At 39.8% G+C, this 10,289-nt stretch overlaps 1 protein-coding gene and 1 long non-coding RNA gene across 6 annotated transcripts in view; one reads left to right on the top strand and one right to left on the bottom strand.

Annotated features, from left to right (window-relative positions):
- Positions 1 to 1,881: 1,881 nt before the first annotated feature.
- On the bottom strand, positions 1,882 to 7,739 carry LOC125485793. The gene is made up of 3 exons (XR_007264502.1): positions 7,506 to 7,739; positions 3,733 to 3,814; positions 1,882 to 2,534 (listed from the first exon to the last, which is right to left on the bottom strand). It is a non-coding gene; the product is annotated as an uncharacterized LOC125485793 (long non-coding RNA).
- A 55-nt stretch (positions 7,740 to 7,794) lies between these two features.
- Positions 7,795 to 10,289, top strand: part of LOC109912713 (traB domain-containing protein-like) — a 32,574-nt gene continuing 30,079 nt past the window's right edge. The window contains exon 1 of one of the 5 annotated variants that reach the window (XM_048610495.1): positions 7,795 to 7,865. The gene's annotated coding sequence lies outside the window, so the exon portion shown is untranslated. Of the gene's footprint in view, positions 7,956 to 10,289 lie in introns of all 5 variants that reach the window. The other 4 variants (XM_048610493.1, XM_048610496.1, XM_020512151.2 and 1 more) reach the window with 4 other exon arrangements.

Below are 10,289 nucleotides of genomic sequence, written 5' to 3'. Positions count from 1 at the left end.
ACTTGTCTATCCTTATGCCCAATGCCCCTTCCAATGAAGACAAGGATGCTATAAGCCTTTTTTACTACCTTATCAACCGGCACTGCAGTGATCAGTGGACCTGCACACTCAGATCCCTCTGCATATCAATACTCCTAAGGGTTCTGCCATTCACTGTATAATTCCCATCTGTACTTGACTTTCCAAAATGCATCATCTCACATTTGTCTGGATTAAACTCCATCTGCCTTTTTTCTGCCCATGTTTCCAACTGAACTATATCCTGCTGTATTATCTGACAGTCCCCCTCACTATCTGCAACTCCACCAATCTTTGTATCGTCTGCAAACTTACTAATTAGGCCAGCTACATTTTCCTCCAAATCATTTATATAGATCAGGAACTGAAGAGGTCCCAGTACTGATCCCTGTGGAACACCACTAGTCATAACCACTTCTCTATCCATCTTTCCAGCTCATCCTGATACCATGTGACTTCACCTTTTGTATCAGTCTGCCATGAGGGACCTTGTCAAAGGCATTACTGAAGTCCATGTAGACAACATCAACTGTTTTTCCTTCATTGATCATCTTCATTACCTCCTTAAAAAGCTCAAACAAGTTAATGAGGCACAACGTCCCCGGCACAAAACTATGCTGTCTTTTACTAATAAGTGCATTTGCTTCTAAATGTGTATAGATCTTGTCCCTGAGAATCTTATCCAATAATTTCCCTACCACTGATGTGAGACTCACAGGCCACTAATTTCCAGGATTATCCCTGCTACCCTTCTTAAATAGTGGGACAACATTGGCTATTCTGGGACTTCATCTGTGGCCAAAGAGGATACCCCATTGTAATATGTCGTCCTCTACTGTGATCTGGTCTCTCTCCGAGTCCAAAAAGTTTTCAATTCTGGTTGTGATGGTCCTTTGGTTTCCTCGATCACCACCAGCTGTTTCAGGTTTGCCAGAACTAGATTTTTCTGTGTCCAAAGTCTGATATTGTCAGCTGTGACTGGAAGTGTGTCCAGAAAACTTAAAACCATCGCGGACTCTTCCAGTGGCTGTACCACCGGATTTGCTACTTGGCCTCTCATACGGTGTTCCAACTTGTAATTATATGCACTTAGTATCAGAGCCACTGCTGAATTCGGCCTGAAGCTATGGGTGGCACTGCCTTTTCCAATTTAGGTAGACCTAGCAGGGGTTTGTGATCCATTTTTATTACAAATTTACATCCGTAGTGGTATTTGTGGAGCTTCCTGACTCCAATTATGACCGTCCAACCTTCCTTTTCTACCTGGGCATATTTATGCTCTGCATTAGCCAAAGTCCTGGATGCATACGCCATGGGTGTTTCTCACGATTGGGCCATCTATGAACTAATACTACCTCAATACCGTACAGGAAGGCATTGCATGTCAATACCAGATCTCATTTGGGATCATAGTGTGCCAACGCTTTAGAGGATACTAGCTGTTTCTTCACTTCCCTGAAAGCTACGTATTTCCAAAGCTGAACATTTTTTAGGAGTTGATGCAAGGTGCCAGGATGGAGGCCAAGTTATGAATTTTCCGAATTAATTCACCAGTCCAAGGAAAGGCCTAAGCTCCAGTGCAGATGTGGGAGTCAGAGCACCTTTGATGGCCCTCACTTTATCTTCCAAAAGGTGTAACCCAGACTTGTTGACTCTGTAGCCCAAGTAGGTCATCTGGGTGCTTGGAACACACATTTTTCCCTTCTAAGGCATGGGAGAAGCATCTAAGGACTATGCCCAAGTTCTCTAAGTGTTCCTTATTTGTCTTCGCTGTTATTAGTGTATCATCTAGATAAATGGCAACCTGGGGTAAATCTTGTGAAATGTTCTCCATCGTCCACTGAAAAATTGCACAGCCTGACAATACTTCAAATGGCAGTCTTTAATGAGTTTATAGGTTACATTATCATGAACTAAAATATTTTCTACACCACAAGATAGTAACAATGTGAAAATCTAATATTAAAATAAATATGACACCAATGCAGGAACAAACACCATCAATAAGACTGGAGCTAACAATATTTAATATTTCAGGAATATATAACTGTCCCGAGAGTACAGTTGCATTTGTAATGTATTGTCCATTTTACAACATAGGAAAGGAGGATTTCCAGAAGATAGTTACAGAAATTACATTGAAACTTCTAATTGGTGCACAGTTTAGATTAATCTAAACATCCTTCACTGTGTCAGAAGGAGGTCATTATATTGGGAGAAGAAAAATGATATGTCATACACTGATGTAGTTTTATAGAGTCAAAAAAATCTTGCCAATATAATGTTATGATATTCCAATAATTGCTGCACATTTTCTCTAATTTTAAAATAAATTCTGGACAACTGCCTTTTGTCAGCCAGCTAACAGCTAGTAATTTTTTATTCATTCATGAGATTTGGCTTTGCTAGCTGGGCCATCATTTATTGCCCATCCCTGGGTGCCTTTGAGAAGACGGTGGTGAGTTGCCTTCTTGAATTGCTGCAGCCCATTTGATACAGTAAATTAAATGTGACATCTGCAGGTTAAAGGATAACATCAAACATTAAAAATAAAGAAGCAGTTACCATTAGTACACAAAGCCAGAATTTAATTCTAAATTAGATAAATTCAGGCTACAGTAGTAGTATCTCTCAACAGCTCAATATTTAATTCCTTTCAATTGAGACATCAAAACACACTCCAAAATTTGCCTCCACATGTATCCTGTTTTCTCATTCCTGTGCTAAAAGCAATGGCAGACTTTCAATACCCATACCATGTAAGCATTCTTCAGGCGTAAGCTCAGATAATTAACTGTCGACAAGGTCTTCAACCATGGTATAGAATCATAGATGAGACTATATCCTTATCTTCATTTGCATCCATATAAATTTCCCATCAGGATTCGTGAGGTAATGATTAGAAGGTGGATCTCTAGCTGCTTTGTTCCCTCCTGGTCCAGTGAACCTAACTTGTAACTACTGCAATGACATTCCAGATCTCATTAGGTGAAGAAGTGAGACTAGGACTTTCCAGTTTAATATGGATCATTACCATAAAGTGTGGTACATTTACAAACTGACCCATCAAATAAGCCAGCCCCGTGCTTCTTAAACTAAATCTTACAAATAAATAATATGCATTTTTAAGATCACATCAAAACGTCAGATTGACCTTCCTTTTTGAATGCATGTAATTTATTTTGTTATCTTTTCAAAATGGAAGTGAAATTACAGAATAAATCACACATGCAACGGTTTAATGGACATATTTATAAAGGTATTTATAAAGGTGCTCAGAGTTCTGAGTATTGTCAATAGGATATTTATTGAGATCTACCAATTTTTAAAAACATTTTATAAATGGGTTTGCTGAATATGGCAAATATTTTTCCTTATGTGAAATGGAACAGATTTGATTCCTAATTTATTTTGTGTTAAGCTTGAAACGTGAGATTGTGTTTCAACTATTTACGAAAGAAAGTAAATTTGATTATTTTTCACAAATTGATTTTAAAGCCATTTTTATTAATCAAAGAATAACACATATATGTAACATGCAATAAACATGGCATGAACACATATTAATGCAGAGTTGATATTGGGAGGGTAGACATTTATTACAGTTTAAGTATTTAATCTAATTTGGCATGTTTATGCTACAAATGATAAGATCAATATCTTTAAATGAATTTGTAGTCATTATCACTTTAGTTGATCATAAATCTCACTCACATTGCTTTCGATGTGTTCTTAATATGTTTTAGCAATATATTTCTGTCCACAATTTGTATTGATATTTCTGGAAGAATTGTACCTGTACATGGATACAAAGAAAATAATAACATACTTAAACAAAAACGGAGAAAAAAATATTTTATATATCTTCAGAGGCAACATATCAATTTGCGCTCACAACTCTGCTTCTGATGTGCGTTGTATACATCCTAGCTCTGATTAATGATGATAATTTACCGATGTGGTGAACCTGAGTACTGGTATGGCACAAAATACAAAAGGAACAGTTTTCAAAATTATTTGTTCACAAATTGGTGCAATGAGACAATGAGTGATGAAGAGCTTCAATGTCTCTCCTGATTTCCACATAATGCAATATGCTATAGGCAATTTGTGTAGTAATTTTGTAAATGTATTCATGAGAATTTCTCTGGTTGGCATTTCAAATGAATTTGTAAACTTATTCTAAAGGAAAATTTTGCGAGGAAATATTCATTAATGCATTTCTGACATGCAGTGTGCAGAGCAACGCATTCCCCTTATTGAGCTCCCAATTACCATTGCTTTAGACAGTTGCTAATTTGAGGTGATATTTCCCAAGGAAAAAAAGATAGTTAAACGTGATTCAAAATAAATCAGTACATAATAGATATCACAATCATACATCTCCTCATTGCAAGTTCTGAACTATTTATATCAGAAACAGATCAGAAGAATTTGGAATAAAACCAGAAACTACAGGAGAAACTCAACAGACCTGAAAGCAACTGTGGAGAGAAAAACAGCGTTCTTCAGAACTGGAGATTTGTATCTTCATATTAAGTGATTTTCCTATTAGAGGTAAAATCGATACAATAGTTTAATTTAACTGTGTTCATGGGAGGATTTGATAACATTCTGGTTATTTTCTAGCAAAGTTGTTATGGAGCGACTAAATGTTGTTACAAAACCATGCTCAATATAAAATTGCCTAATAAATTAACTAACTGGAAACCACATAGTTAGGATGACCCAGACCTAGGCAGAAAATCCAGATAAGACCTCTACGAAACCATCAGAGATGCCAAGAGGCAGTAGTGGACCAAGTTAGTGGTCCAAACCAACCACACAGACACTCAGCGCCTGTGTGAACCTGCTGGCGGAGGTATTCACTGACATCTTCAACATCTCCCTCCTATAAGCCGAAGTCCCCACCTGCTTCAAGAACACGACCATCATCCCCGTGCCAAAGAAAGCACAGGCATTAATGACTACCGCCCAGTGGCTCTGACCTCCATAATCATGAAGTGCTTCAAAAGGCTGGTCATGGCCCATATCAAATCGAGCCTCCCAGTTTGCCTTGTTCCCCTACAATTTGCCTACCAACGTAACAGGTCCAGAGTGGATGCCATTTCCCTAGCCCTGCACTCATCCTTGGAACATCTGGACAACAAGGGGACCAATGTGTGACTCCTTCTCATTGACTACAGCTCCGCCTTCAACAACATAATCCCCTCCAGATTAATCTCAAAACTCTGAGACCTAGGTCTCGTCTCCACCCTCTGCAACTGGATCTTCAGTTTCCTGACACATACACTGCATTCTGTGAAGATAGAAAACAGCACCTCCTCCATGTTAACGCTCAAGACTGGAGCACCCCAAGGATGTATTCTTAGCCCCCTACTGCACTCCCTGTACACAAATTCCAAACAAACGCCATCTACAAGTTTGGTGATGATACCACCGTGGCAGGACGGATATCAAACAAAGATGAGTCAGAATACATCAAGGAGACAGAGGGCTTGGTGGCATGGTGCAATGATAACAACCTCTCTTCCATTATACATAACGAAGCTGAGGTGGAAAGTGTCGAGAACGTCAAATTCCTAGGAGTGACGATAACTGACAACCTGTCCTGGACGTCCCACATATATGCGACGGTCAAGAAGGCATAACAGCGCCTATTCTTCTTCAGGTGACTTAGGAAGTTCGGCATGTCCATAAAGACCCTCACCAATCTTTATAGATGCATCCCGAAAGCATACTGTCTGAGTGCATAACGGTCTGGTACAGCAACTGCACTGCCCAGGACTGTAAGAAACTACAGAAGGTGGTATGCACATGCCAGACCATCATGAAAGCCAGCCTTCCGTCCATGGATTCCACTCACATTTCTCATTGCTGCCAACATTATCAAAGACCCCGCCCACCCTGGTAATGCTCTCCTACAACCTCCTCCAAGGAAACTGATGGGCCCGGATGGTGTCCCTGGCCGAGCACGCAGATCCTGGGCAGACCAACTGGCGGAGGTATTCACCGACATCTTCAACCTCTCCCTCCTATGAGCTGAAGTCCCCAGCTGCTTTAAGAAAACCACCATTATTTGCATACCTAAGAAAACATTTGCAATGTGCCTTAATGACTACCAACCAATGGCTCTGACCTCAATATTCATGAAGTGCTTCGAGAGGCTGGTCATGGCACACATCAACTTCAATCTCCCAGCCTGCCTCGATCCTCGACAATTTGCCTACTGATGTAATAGGTCCACGGCAGATGCCATATCTCTAACCCGGCAACGTCTGAACAACAAGGACACCTATGTCAGACTCTTGCTCATTGACTACATCTCCTCCAAAAAAACACTCAACACTGGAGCCCCCAAAAGATGCTTTCTCAGCCCCCTACCATATTCCTGGGGTAGATATCTAACAACAATGAGTCAAAATACAGATGGGAGATAGATGGCATTGTGATGTAGTGCAATGAGAACAACCTCTCTCAATATTGGCAAGACTAAAGAACTGACCATTGACTTCAGAATAAAAGTTGGTGAACATGCCCCCACTTACATCAACAGAACTGAAGTTGAGAGGGTAGAAAACATCAAGTTCCTCGGAGTGACAATAACTGACAACCTGTTCTGGACCTCTCATGTAGATGTGGTGGTCAAGAAAGCACAACAATGCCTCTTCCTCAGGCGGTTCAGGAAATTTGGCACCATAAAGTCCCAACTTCTACAGATGCACAACTGAAAGCATATTGGCCGGGTGCATAACAGCCTGGTATGGCAACTGCTTTGCCCAGGACCGTGAGAAACTACAGAAGGTGGTGTGCACAGCACAAATCATCACGGAAGCCAACCTTCCATCCATGGACTCTATTTACATGGCTCGCTGCCACGGAAATGCTGCCAACATCATCAAAGACGCATCGCACCCCGGTAATGATTCATCAACCTCTTCTGTCAGGCAGAAGATACAGAAGTCTGAAAACATACGCCAACAGGTTCAGGAACAGCTTCTTCCTGGCTATTATTAGGCTGATGAATGGACTGTCTAGCCTCAAATAATGCTGCTCTTGCTAAAGTTGATATCGTCTACCTCACACCCTGTGCAATGTAACCTGTATGCCTCTGTCTAAGTCTTTTTGACCTGTACATCCTTACTTACTATGAACTGCCTGTACTGCTCATAAACAAAGCTTTTCACTGTACTTCAGTACATGTGACAATCAATCAATCAAGCAGAAGATACAGAAGCTTGAACACACGCATCAACAGGTTCAAGAACAGCTTCTTCCCTGCTGTTATTAGACTGATGAATGGACTCTCTAACTTCAAATCATGTTGATCTTATTAATGTTGATCATGCTTCTAGAAGATTCTACCCATTGCATCACTAGTCATCATTACTTTTGCAAGCCACATTAATAATTATGGAAAAATCCCATTCAGCAGAAAATGGACGGTACAGAATTTCAGTTTTGTTGCTTCTAAAATAAAGACTTACCTAAAAGTGGAAAACAAAACTATTTATACAGTATAATCATTGGAAACCTTCCCACGTGGTTTTGAAGCATTGACTTCATTACAGCAATGCTATGGAAGATTACTGTGAACAATGTGTTCAAATTTTGCTCGCAAGAAAAATAAATTGGACCTGAACTGTTATCAGCAAAAGAAAATTCTGCATTAATTAAATAATTTGTAGAGAACTATGTCGTAATAGGAACTTGAGGAAGTAATGTACAGAGTAAGTAAACATCAAAATCAGCAAATAATTGGTTACTTGCTTTGAAAAGGAAGTACACGTAGGAACTACTGAAACTGAAAGAAAGTTTCAGAGAGCTGCAGAGGCAACAAATTTAAAGTAAGTTTTTGTTTAGTTTCGCTTTGTACACAGACGCATAGAGTTCACTTGCTGCACCGTGTATGTGTTACTTTTCAGGATAAAACAATTGTGAGTAACATTTATCTTTGTTACAAACTTTTTTTGGGATTGAAACTTGTACAAATAGAAATCATGTAGTTATATAAGTATAAGAGCTTGAATTTGAACTCCTCTCGTCCATTACAGGAGCATTTTTCCTGTTTCAAGTCTATCCCTGCACCGCTCTTTATTAATTTCATTCTTTAAGTTTTCTGAATATTTTTACCTATTCTATTTCCTTTTTCCCACTTTTCTTTCTGCCCATATCACAATATCTATTTTTACAAGCTGGCACATTCTTGATTTTCAGTTCATTGCCTATGAATAGATTCCAATTCACTATTAAATGCTTATTGTACCAGAGCAGACATTTTGTGTTCAATTATAAAGTTTACATTCTAAGTTACATAAGTAGTGAAACACAATGGATTATTGAAATTTTCTTACACAACATGAGTGGAGCAGATCCTGTCCATTCTCATTTGCATTCAGTCAGAGACTGAAACATGCAAGGACAGCTTCTCTACAAATAAAAGGAGGCTAAATTGAGGGAACTGTGTGGAGTTGGGCTAGAATTCTCCTCATAGGCAATAAAAAAAATTAACAACAATACAGCCTTGATCAAATCAACCAAATCTCCTAGCTGCAATAATGCTGAGCAGATAAAAACACAGAGAAGTTTTATATTATTTAAAAAAAAATAAGATGACTACTGCTATTTTGTGCAGGCAAAATATCAACACCAGACAGTAAAACATCATTTAAATGGTTCACAAGAGTGAGGCCTCTTTCAGAGTACGTGTCCAGTTTTGGTCACTCTGTTACAGGAAGGATATTAATAAGCTGAAGAGCATTCAGAAGAGATTTACCAGGATGTTGCTGGGAATGGAGGGTTTAAGTTATAAGGAGAGGCTGGAAAGGCTGGGACTTTTTTCACTGGAGCATAGGAGGTTGAGAGGTGACTTTATAGAGGTTTATAAAATCATAAGGGCTATTGGTAAGGTGAATGGTGGGTGTCTCTTCCCTAGAGTGAGAGATTTCAAGACTGGGGACATAATTTTAAGGTGAGAGGAGAAAGATTTAAAAAATACACGTGAGGCAATTTTCTTACGCAGAGAGTGGTTCGTGTGTGGAATGAACTCCCAGAAGAAGTGGTGGATGTGGCTACAGTTACAACATTTAAAAGACATTTAGATAAGTTCTTGAATAAGAAATGTTTGGAGGGATATGGGCCACATGCAGGCAGGTGGGACTAGTTTAGTTTGGAATTATGGTTGGCATGGACTGGTTGGACCGAAGGGTCTGTTTCCGTGCTGTATGACTCTATGACTCTAAGATCCCAAAATCCATTCAGTAAATTCTACACTTTTCCCATAGCTGCAATTTGTCCTTTAATGATTTCAGGATTTTTACCTTCACCATTTTATTTAATAATCCATTCCAACTGTTGATCACTCTGTATGAAGTGCTTCCTGATATCACTAAAGTCACATAATATTAGATTGAACCTGTGTCTTCTCACCCTATTTCTGAGCTTTAATTTCAAATAATACTCTGGATTGATCCCTTTTTTAATGCTGCTTACTGTTTAGCAAATCAGATACTAAGCATAATTTAGACGGGAGTTCAGAAGCAGAATCTATATTTGAGGAGAAACCAATGACACAAAGGTTGGTGGAATTGTGGACAGCGATGAGGACCGTCAGAGGATACAGCAGGATACAGATTGGTTGGTGACTTGGGGGCAGAGGTAATGCATTTTGGAAGGTCTAATCCAGATGGAAAATATAAAGTAAACGGCAGAACCCTTAAGAGTACTGATAGGCAGAGGGATCTGGGTGTACAGGTACACAGGTCACAGAACGTGGCAATGCAGGTAGAGAAGGTTGTCAACAAGGTATAGAGCATGCTTGCCTTCATCAGCTGAGACATTGAGTTTAAAAATTGGCAGGTAATGTTGCAGCTTTATAGAACCGTAGTTAGGCTGAATTTGGAATATTGTGTTCAATTCTGGTCACCACACTACCAGAAGGATGTGGTGGCTCTGGAAAGAGTACAGAAAAGATTTACCAGGATGCTGCCTGATATGGAGGGCATTGGCTATGAAGAGGGGTTGGAGAAACTTGGGTTGTTCTCACTGAAACAATGGAAGTTGAGGGGTGACCTGATAGAGGTCTGCAAGGTTATGAAGGGCATAGACAGAGCGGACAGTCAGAAGCTTTTCCCCAGGGTGGAAGCGACAGTTACTTGGGGGCATATGTTTAAGGCGTGAGGGGCAAGGTTTAAAGGTGATGTGCGAGGCAAGTTTTTTGCACAGAGGGTGGTGGGTGCCTGGAACTCACTGCCAGGGGAGGTAGTGGAAGC

Source organism: Rhincodon typus, chromosome 22 (assembly GCF_021869965.1).
Source record: "Rhincodon typus isolate 14 chromosome 22, sRhiTyp1.1, whole genome shotgun sequence".
NCBI classification, from domain to species: domain Eukaryota; kingdom Metazoa; phylum Chordata; class Chondrichthyes; order Orectolobiformes; family Rhincodontidae; genus Rhincodon; species Rhincodon typus.
This window is presented reverse-complemented; position numbering and strand designations above follow the sequence as displayed.